The sequence below is a fragment of the Peromyscus leucopus genome, chromosome 7 (genome assembly GCF_004664715.2).
Source record: "Peromyscus leucopus breed LL Stock chromosome 7, UCI_PerLeu_2.1, whole genome shotgun sequence".
Classification (NCBI taxonomy): Eukaryota; Metazoa; Chordata; class Mammalia; order Rodentia; family Cricetidae; genus Peromyscus; species Peromyscus leucopus.
The window spans coordinates 15,370,039-15,380,592 of record NC_051069.1 but is presented as its reverse complement, the minus strand read 5'-3'; the positions used below and the strand labels follow the sequence as shown (position 1 = coordinate 15,380,592).

Sequence of the window (10,554 nt, the reverse complement as noted above, 5' to 3'; positions counted from 1 at the left end):
TATTCCTTGTTCTCCCTCTCTGTTCTTGATCCAGTTGGGATCTCCTGCTCCCACAGGCTCTCTTTCCCTCGACCCTCGCCCTTCATTACTCCCACTCATGTCCAGGTTGTTCATGTAGATCTCAGCCATTTCTCCGTCATTGGGCGATCCTTGTGTCTTTCTTGGGGTCCTGTTTTCCAGGTAGCCTCCCTGGTGATGCGAGTAGCAGTCCAGTCATCCTTGTTCTACCTCTAGTATCCTCCTATGAGTGAGTACATACCATATTTGTCTTTCTGAGTCTGGGTTACCTCACTCAGGATGATTTTCTCTAGATCCATCCATTTGCCTGCAAACCTCATGATGTCATTGTTTTTCTCTGCTGAGTAGTATTCCATTGTGTATATGTGCCATAATTTATTTATCCATTCTTCAGTTGAAGGGCGTCTAGGTTGTTTCCAGGTTTTGGCTATTACAAACAATGCTGATATGAACATAGCTGAGCAAGTGCTCTTGTGGTATGATTGAGCATTTCTTGGGTATATGCCCAAGAGTGGTATAGCTGGATTTTGGGGGAGATTGATTCCCAATTTTCTAAGAAAGCACCATATTGATTTCCAAAGTGGTTGTACAAGCTTGCATTTCCACCAGCAGTGGAGGAGAGTTCCCCTAGTTCCACATCCTCTCCAGTATAAAGTATCTTCAGTGTTTTTGATCTTAGCCATTCTGACAAGGCCTCAAACTTTTAATTCTTCTGTTTCAGACTCCTGAGTGACTGGGTCCTGATCCACACTACCAGGCTTCCCTTAAGTTTGTTGTTGTCTAGGTAGCCCTGGCTGTCCTGGAACTCTCTCTGTAGACCAGGTTGGTCTTGAGCTCACAGATCTGCCTGCCTCTATCTCCCAAGTGCTGGCATCAAAGGCATGTGCCAACTCACCCATCTCCTTCATAGATTGATTTTTTAAAAATACACATGCCTGTAATCCAGCACTCGGGAAGCAGAAGGGGGAAGAGCAGGATTCAAAGTCGTTCTCAGCTACATATAATATGAGACCAGACAGGGCTACATGAGACTGTCACAAACAACAAATGAACAAAACTAAAAGCAAAACAACCCCGTAAAAATCCAACAACTAATAAAAAGTGATTATATCAGCAGAATGAATGATAACATTACTAATGTTTTGAGATGCTCTCACTCTGTAGTCCCAGACAGGGTAGACGTTTGCCCTGGCTAGCAAACTTGTGGCAATCTTCATACCTCAGCCTCCCAAGTGATGAGATGACTCTTCAAGGGGAAATGCTAGAATCACAGAGGCGGTAGATAAACGCCATTGTCCCCTTGCCCGCTGCCATTACTTTCCTCCTGACTTTGTTAGATTCGGGTTTGGTCTCTGATGACGCTAGCCACTACTCGCGTCGTATGTGAGAGGCAACAGCGCCCTCTGGTGTCCAAAGGCCAGACCCACAAAGGGAGGGATAAGAGAAGAGGCAGGGCAAAGTCACGTGACTCTACTCCAGGGTGCCAGACCAAGTGACGGGCTAGTCTGACAACACGTTACCTGTTCTGGAAAGCTGGGCGGTTAAGGAGCCTTGAGAGACGCTGTCGCAGATTCGACTAGCATCAGGGACTGTACTGGCCGGAGCCACCCTAGATGGATGAGAGCCGCTGGAGCAGGAAGGAGGTAAAGTCATTTCCAGAAAGTTTTGCTGCACTAATCATCCTTCCACAGAATGGAGGGAACAAACCTTTCCATAAACCACGCCCAAGGACTCTGTCTGGCTGTAGGAAGGCATTTTTAGCGCGGTGTTTTCGAGCGGGACAGCCAGGTGAGCACACGGGTAGCAGGAGACGCTGAGTTCCCTTCCTTGGGCTGCTCCTTAATCCTAAGGCAAGCGCCATACTGGCCCCTTGCTCGGGCATTTGCTGATAATCCCAGATCTTTCTGAATGAGGACAGGTGAGGAGGGTACTTTGGACATATGACCTCTCATTTGATTAGTATTCTTCAAGTAAGACGGGAGCATCTAGATCGCCTTCGTATGGGGTGATGTACAGAATTGCTCAAACCCTGACCTCTTTCTGCTGCCCCAGGACGGACCTCTGATGGTAGCTGTGGAAGCCAGAGCCCCCACGTGCTAGATTCGCTTGGCAGAGAAGGGCTATGAACTGGAGAAGAGGGGGTGCCTGCCCACCCCGCCTCCATTTATCACACGGTAGCCGTTGATGCTGGCAGCCTGCTGGAAACTGGACAGGAGACTGGTTCCCGTGGTCCCAGGCCATCAGGTGGGAAACAGAGAAGGGGTACGGAAAGTGGGTAGTATGAGCATTGCAGCTCAGATGGAAAGGGATCCTGGCAGTCGGGAGCAAAGGAAGACCACAAAGTCCCTGTAAGCATAGCAGCTTATACAGCTCTGCTCCAGGGAAAGGTTTCCCTGATGTAACAGCTCTGCCCAGGCAGAGGAGGGTTTCCCCGGCAAAGTTGTTACAGCTCTGCTCCGTTAGGGCAAGGTTTCTCCCCCGAAAGCATTCCAGCCTTGCCCCTCCACCCAGGCTCTGCTTCCATAGACCTCATTCAAGAGATTTGTTGGGAGGGAAGAATCCAGGAGGGTGGCTGCCTCTGGCAGGGTGGGAAAAGGCATCAGCAAACTGAACAGGTTCAGGGCTTATACAGGGCTTCTTAGGGGCGGAGTTTTTCCCAGGGAGAAGATTTTCGGGGTGGGACTCGGTCGGATTTCAAGTCCCTTGAGCTTGGAGAAGCTCAGATTGGCTAGATTTTGTGCTCAGGGATTGGTTGGTTGGTTTTAAGCTCAGTTGGTCAGGGGCAGATTTGGCTCTGGTTTTCCGGGCCAAAAGTGTGTTTCTTTCACTGGCCCTTTGTAGCCTTTCCAAATGCTAAAATCCTAATCAATTTAGCTTTTGTAGGTATAGCTTCTTTCTGACGACTTTGTTCACAGTGTCAACTCTGAAAATGACCGGAAGTGTCATTGTAGTACAAGACTTCGCACTCTGCACCTCTATATCTACCTTCTCATGAGCAAAAGCAGTGCATTTAAGGATTCGGTGGGAGCAACAGCGGAAAGTCCAGCATGGGGCAGGTACCTGCACAAGGAATTTGGCTGACGTTCAAGTGGAATTAAGAGGCAGCTGGACTCCAGGTATCTTCAAGGTTTTGGAATTTAATTCCCCCGAATACACTATGTCTGAAAGGATTTGCGTGTGTGTGTGTGTGTGTGTGTGTGTGTGTGTGTGTGTGTGTGTGTCCTTGCAGACCTGGCCATTCGTGTCTCTGTGCCTTTGCACACCTATAATCCTCATTTGCTCACCTGTCATTGTAGGTAATCGAGCAGCACATATATCCCAAGTCAAGAATGGGTGCACATCAGTGTTTCCTGCAGCCCCAGCACCCAAAAGATGATGGGCCAGGTGTTGGGGTACACGCCTATAGTCTCAGCCCTTGACAGACTGAGGCGGAGGGATCAGCAGTTTGAGGTCAGCCTTACTACATACAGCATAACCTTGTCTCAGTAAAGCGACCAAGTGGGGCATGGTGGTGTACACCTTTTATCCCAGAATGCTGGAGGCAGAGGCAGGAGAATCTCTGTGAGTTTGAGGTCCGCATGGACAGCCAGGACTACACAGAGAGACCCAGTTCAAAGAGAGAAAGAGAGAAACCAACTAAACAAACAAAAACAGTCTGGGGCTGGGACGATTGGGTTAGAGTGATTGCTGAGCAAGTGTGAGGATGTGAATTCAGATCCCCGGCCCCGGGATCCCAGCACTCCTGTGAAAGGATGGGAGGTGGAGACAAGAGAATCCTTGGAAGCTCATGGGCCACTAGCCTGGCTTATGTGATACAGAGAAAACAATAAAGAGACCCTGTCTCAAACAAGATGGAAGGCCAGGCCTGCCGCTCAGGGCTGTCTTCTGAGCTCTACATATGCATCTTGTGCACACAAAACAGCCAGTGGCTCAACCTTGAAGGGGGTCCTTGGAGGGTCAGGGGAGACACTGCAGAAGGAGATAGACAAGGAACAACCTCCCCTCCCCTCCCCCTCCTCATTCTCAGTCTTTTTTATTTAAAAAATATTTAATGATTTTATTTTGTGTGTCTGAGTATTTTGCTTGCTTCCCTATTGTGTGTATGTGTAGTACCTGTGGAGGCCAGAAGAGGGCATCAGATCCACTGGAAGTGGAGTTGAAACATTTATGAGCCACCTTGTGGATGCTCGGAATCGAACTCATGTCCTATGGGAAGAGCAGCCATTGCTCTTAACCCCTGAGCCATCTCTCCAGCCTCTTATTCTCACTCTTAGTATTGTTATTCTTGTTCTTCCTCTGTAGCTTTTTAACCCTTCTTCCCACTGGCCTTTTTCTTGGTCCTTGTGAAATGTTAATATGTACGGGGTTTTCCTGGTTAGAGTGTTGGGGGTTGGAGTGAGAGGGGATATGAGTAGGGCTTGGAGGAGGCGAAGATGCATTCAGGACATCCCAGTCAGCAGTTAGAAGGGCCCTGAGGACTGTGGTCCCCCAAGTTCCTGGGGCTGATGATGGTTTGTGTCTTACTAAGTTACGTAGTTAGTTGGTTCTAAGCTTTACCATGCATCCTCAGTATCAAGCCTAGGCCAGCCTGAAACTTACTGTGTGGTCCAACCTGGTTTCTAGCTCAGAAACCTAAGTCCTCCTGACTCAGTCTCGAAAATGTTAGGATGTCAGGTGCATGTCATCACACCTGGCTGGACAAAGAATTTCTGTTTCAAGTTGGTTTACAAAAAAACAGGCCGAGAAATGATGCAGAGAAGGGTGGGGTGCATGTTATGGCACTATTAATAGTTTCTCCAGAATTTACAGTGTGGAGAGACTTGAGATTTACCTTGAAATTGCATTTGTAACACAAACCATTTTCCACCTGATTGCCTACGGCGGGCGGAATCAGTGGGTCTGTGGGTGGAGGTCAACCACTATGCAAAGCAGTTTTCTCAAATGGCCACAAGGGGGTGGTGCAGACCACACTCTCAGTGCTACAGCCCAGGGCAGTGGAAACTCAGGGCAGATCCTGGCCTGAGAATTGAGGACCAGGCAGGAAAGGAGGGTAAAACCAGCAGTTTAGCTGGGTGTGGTGGTGCACATCTTTAATCCTAGTGCTTGGGAGGCAGAGGCAGGCAGGTCTCTATGAGTTCCAGGCCAGCCAGAGCTACAATAGTGAGACCCTGCCTCCAAAAAACAAAAGGAAAACCAGCAGCTGGGGAAGAGTGGAGATGGGAGGAATTTTCTTCTCCCTACAGATGACAATCCTGATTCTATTTGCTTATTTATAGACAGGGTATCACTATGTAGTCCATGGCTGGCCTAGAATTCAGACTGACTCACAACCCCTGCCTCAGAGCTGAGTGCTGGGACTGAAGGTGTGAGCCCTCATGCCCAGATGATTCATTCTCTCTCTCTCTCTCTCTCTCTCTCTCTCTCTCTCTCTCTCTCTCTCTCTCTCTCTCCCTCCCTCCCTCCTCCCTCCCTCCCTCCCTCCCTCCCTCCCTCCCTCCCTCCCTCCCCGCTCTCTCTTCTGTGGCCCTGGCTGTACTAGAACTAGCTCTGTAGATCAGGCTGGCCTCAAGGAACTCAGAGATCCACCTGCCTCTGTCCCCCGAGTGCTGGGATTAAAGGTGTGTACCACCACCTCCTGGAGCCCAGCTGATTCTTGTTTTTGCCCAGATTCTTGTTTTTGCTTGCTTGTGTGTTTTTTGAGACAAAGTCTTGCTGTGTAGCCCAGGCTATCCTGTTGCTCTCAGTGATTCTTCCTGACTGCAGGTATGTCCATCTACTACATGTCTAGCATGTGCATGCCTGATGTGCAAGGAGGCCTGCCAGATGAGGGTGGATCCTCTGGAACTGTAGCTTCAGAGGATCCTGACCTGCCATGTGGGTGCTGGGTTGAACTTGAGTGGTCTAGAGGAGCTCTTATCTCTGAGCTGTCTTTCCAGCCCCTCTTTCAACTTCTTTTTTGTTATTTTGTTTGTTTTGGTTTGGATTTTTGAGACAGGGTTTCTCTGTGTAGCCCTGGCTGTCCTGGAACTTGCTTTATGGACTAGGCTGCCCTTGAACTCAGAGATCGCTTGCCCAGCATGTGCCACCACTGTCTGGCTCTGTTTCAGCTTCTTGCAGGCAGTGATTACGGGTGTGTGTCACCATGACTAGCTGGCTTGATTTTTTTTTTTTTTTTAATTTCAGGTGTACATAAGGTGGGAGGGCAGGACAATTTCCTTTGAACATTAGGTCCTGCTTATGGAAAAGGTGTTGAATTTGAAACTTTAAGGCAGGTCCCCCTTTGGGGGCAGGGATAACCTGAGACACAGCACTAGGAGGCAGGGAGCCTGACTCAGTGGGCTATTGTTTGCCTAACACAGGAGAGACTCTGGATCCATCTCCTAGAACTGAGAAAGGAATCTCCATCCCATACTCAAGAGGCAGAGGCAGGCGGATCTCTGTGAATTTGAGGCCAGGCTGGTGTACAAAGTGAGTTTCGGGACAGCCAGGGCTACATAATAGAAAGACCCTGTCTTAAAAACAAACAAACACTACATCCCATAGACATCTATAGCCTTCCATAGAGAGGAAGAAAGACACCCCCCCCATCCTTCTTCTCTGCATACATTAGCGTATATTTGTTCTTAAGTGAATAAATGGGATGTAGCTCAGTTGGTACCTAGCATGCCCACAGTCCTGGCTTCCATCCGCAGCACTGCACACACCACACCTGTACTTGCAGCAATCAAGGGCATAAGCAGGAAGATCAGAAGGTCATCATAGGCTATTGTGATGTTTTGAACAAAAATGGCCTCCATAGGCTCATACGTTTGAATGGTCCCAGACTGGCAGAACTGTTTGAGAAGGATTGGGTGGGGTGGCCTTGTTGGAGGAGGTGTGTCATTGGGGGTGGGCTTTGATGTTTCAGAAGACTCACACCATTCCCAGCATGCCTCTCTGCCTCCTGCTTACAGATCAGGACGTGAGCTCTCGGCTGTGGCTTTGGTGTCATGCCTGCTGTCTGTCATGCTCCAGCCCTAAATAAACTGCCCTCGTGACTTGCATGGGTTGTGGTGTTTTATCCCGGCAATAGTAGAGAAACTAACCCTGGTATATACTGAGTCCCAGGCCTGAGAGGAAAATTCCCAAGAGAAATAAACTGAAACTATAAATGGGAAGCCAAGTAAAGTGATACCTGACTCTGTCCCAAAAGCCGACAGGCGAACAAACAACCTGCCATGGAGGCCGTGGGATGGCTCGGGAGGGAAAGGAGCTGCAGCCAAACCAGAACCACATCGCAGAAGGAGAGAGCAGACTTCTACAAGTCCTCCGACCTCCACACCTGCACATGTATACGCAAGTAAAATAAAGGTGAGAAGCAAAACCATAAAACCACCAGGGAAGCCGAGGCGAGAGAATCCTGAGTTCCATGTCTGGGATATACAGTAAAACTGTGTGTGTGTGTGTGTGTGTGTGTGTGTGTGTGTGTATGTGTACATACGTATATAACCAAACAATCACAAAAAATCATAAATGGATTGGGCACAGTGGTGAACACCTGTAAACCTAGGAGTCTGAGGCAAGTGTATTGAGAATTCTAGATTAGCCTAGGGTACATTGGTGAGATTCTGGTCTCAAAAACAAAGGGGCAGGAGAGATGACTCAGTGGTTAAGAGAAGTTGTTGCTCTTGCAGAGGACCTGGGTTTGATTCCTGGAACCCACAAGGTGGTTCACAACCATCTTTAACCTCCAGTTCAGGGGATCCAATGCCCTCTTCTGGTCTCCAAAGGCACTGAGCACACGTGGAGCACAGATGTACATGGAGGCAAAACACCCATACACATAAAATACAATGGAAAAAAAACCCATAAATGCTAACAAGGCCATATATGTTGGTCTGGAAAAATCTCCACACTGTGGTATTATTTTATGTAGTCTATCAATTTTTAGTCATTTTAACTATTGCTGGATTTGGTGGAATACTGAGCCAACCTAAATATCACACAGAGAATTTCCAAACATAAATTGTTGTTGTTACTATTGTTTAGTTTTAGGGTTTGTAAAAGAAGACTTGTTCGTTTTTATTTTATGTGAATGGATGTTTGGTCTGCATGTCTGGCTGTGCACTGTATGTATACATTGCTTGCCGAGGTCAGAAAGAGGGCATTGGATCCTTTGGAACTGGAGTCACAGATTCCAGCTGTGAGCCACCGTGTGGATGCTGGGAATCGAACCCGGGTTCCGTGGAAGAACAGCCAGAGTTCACAGCCGGTGAGCCATCTCAGCAGTCTTTTTATGTTTGTTTGCTTGCTTTTGAGGCAGTTTCTCACCGTGTGGCCCTGGGTTGGCCTGGACCTTGCCCTCTAGACCAAGCTGGCATCGAATTCCCAGGGATTCACTTGCCTCTGCCTGCTGAGTGCTGAGATCAAAGGTGTGCGCCGCCACTTCTGGCTGGTGTAGTTTCGTTTTGTTTTGTTTCAAACAGCCTCTCATAGAGGTTCTCGATCCTCCCACCTCCACCTCCCAAGTCCCGGAACGGCGGATTTGCTCCCACAAACCCACCTTTCCGTCTGTTTACTGGATGGCACTGGCACAATGATACCTGTGTCGTAGTAAAGTGCGTGTCTCCAAAGAGACTGACTGGGGCGAGGAGCAGGTGGCCAAGGTAAAACGGGGAGACTTTCGTAAGCTGTGCTGAGGCAATGATCCTTGGCCGCAGAACCAACAGCAAGCGTGTGGCATCTGTCCAAGGTTGAACAGGCAACGATGGGGCAGATGTTCTCTGCGTGAGGTTGCTGGAGTCCGCGGGGCGGTCTTGTCAATGGCTGTCCTTAATCATTTGGGAAAGTTTCTTTCTTGATTTCACTTTAGTATCTTGTAATGCTCGTCAAAAGCAATTCCACTTTCTTTCATGCATTCATTTTTTTTTCCTTTTTCTTTTTCTTTCCTCACATAACCGAGGCTGGACTTGAACTTCTGATGCTCCTGCCTCCACCTCCTAACTGCTGGGATTATAGGTGTGTACCACCATGGCAAGACTATGCTGATGCTGCAGGGAATCAAACCCAGGGCCTCGGGCATGCTCGGCAAGTACTCTACAACGGAGCCACATCCCCACCCTCCATTGTGGATTTTGACAACTGCCACAACAGTCCTAGATCAGGCCTGGTGGCGCTCATCTGCCATCCTCTCAATCAGGCTTCTGTCAAACTGCAGGGCTCAAGCGATCCTGTCACCTCACCCTCTAAAGTAGCTAGAGCTGTTAGAGCACGACCCTGGCCCGTCATGTCTTAACCACATTAAAAAACAAAACAAACAAACAAACATGTATTCATTTGTATTTTATGGACATTGGTATTTTGCTTGCATGTGTGTCTGTGTGAGCGTGTCAGATCCCCTGGAACTGGAGTTAGGGACAGTTATGAGTCACCACCATGTGAGTGCTGGGATTGAACCTGGGTCCTCTGGAAGTACAGCCAGTGCTCTTAAACCTCTGAGCCCAGTGCTCTTAAATCTCTCCAGTCTCTCCCCCCGCCCCCCCGACCCTTTTTTTAAAAGACAGAGTCTCATGTAGCTCAGGTTGGTCTAAAAACCTTGCTATGTAGCTAAGCATGACTTTGAACTCTGGGATTATAGGTGTGTGCCACCGCCCACATGCTTGGTCAATACTCTGACCAACAATCTATTATTGAACATTTCAGCCATGCCAATCTGATTGGTAAAAACCATGCTCTTTTTGTTTTGTTTTTCGAGACAGGGTTTCTCTGTGTAACAGTCCTGGCTGTCCTGGAACTCACTGTGTAAACCAGGCTGGCCTTGAACTCACAGAGATCCCCCCTGCCTCTGCCTTCCAAGTGCTGGCATTAAAGATGTGCGCCACCACTGCCCGGCCCGTGTGTTGTTTTTTTTATCAGAGATTCTTGCTTTCCTTTTAAAGTGATAGCTTTTGGCCAAGTGTGGTGATGCACTACATTGCCTGTAATACCAGCAGTCAGGATGAGGAGGAGGAGGGTGGCTTTGAGTTCCGTGCTAGCCTGGTCTGCCTAGTGAGTTTCTGTCCCAAGAAAACCAAAATAAACAAATAAGTGAGCAAGTACATGAATGGATGAATAATAACGTTTTGATATATATGTATATTTTAAGGTTAGGCATGGTGGTTCATGCATGTCATCCCAACACTCAGGAGGTCAGATGGGAACATCATGAATTTCATGACAGCCTGGGCCACCCTGTCTTAACTCCCACCCACCCCAAAATTTAAGAATAAAATTGTAGGTTTTTTTTCTCTTTTTAAGCTAGCTTATACTGTGTATTTCTTTAATCCTAGCCCTGGGGAGACTGAGACAGGAGGAATGCTGTGACTTGGAGGCCAGCCTGGTCTATAGAGCAAGTTCTAAGCTAGCCAGGGCTACAGAGAAAGACAATGTCGAGAGAGAGAGAGAGAGAGAGAGAGAGAGAGAGAGAGAGAGAGAGAGAAGAGGAGAGGAGAGGAGAGGAGAGGAGAGGAGAGGAGAGGAGAGGAGAGGAGAGGAGAGGAGAGGAGAGGAGAGGAGAGG

General features: G+C 48.3%; 1 long non-coding RNA gene across 3 annotated transcripts; it reads left to right on the top strand.

Moving 5' to 3' along the window:
• Positions 1-967: 967 nt before the first annotated feature.
• LOC119088317 lies at positions 968-9,292 on the top strand. 3 transcript variants are annotated; one of them, XR_005091947.1, is made up of 6 exons: positions 968-1,661; positions 2,071-2,262; positions 2,934-3,134; positions 3,315-3,468; positions 7,211-7,368; positions 9,016-9,292. It is a non-coding gene; the product is annotated as an uncharacterized LOC119088317 (long non-coding RNA). The 3 variants fall into 3 exon arrangements; XR_005091946.1 differs by having other exon boundaries at positions 8,960-9,292; XR_005091948.1 differs by lacking the exon at positions 3,315-3,468 and having other exon boundaries at positions 8,960-9,292.
• Positions 9,293-10,554: the final 1,262 nt, after the last annotated feature.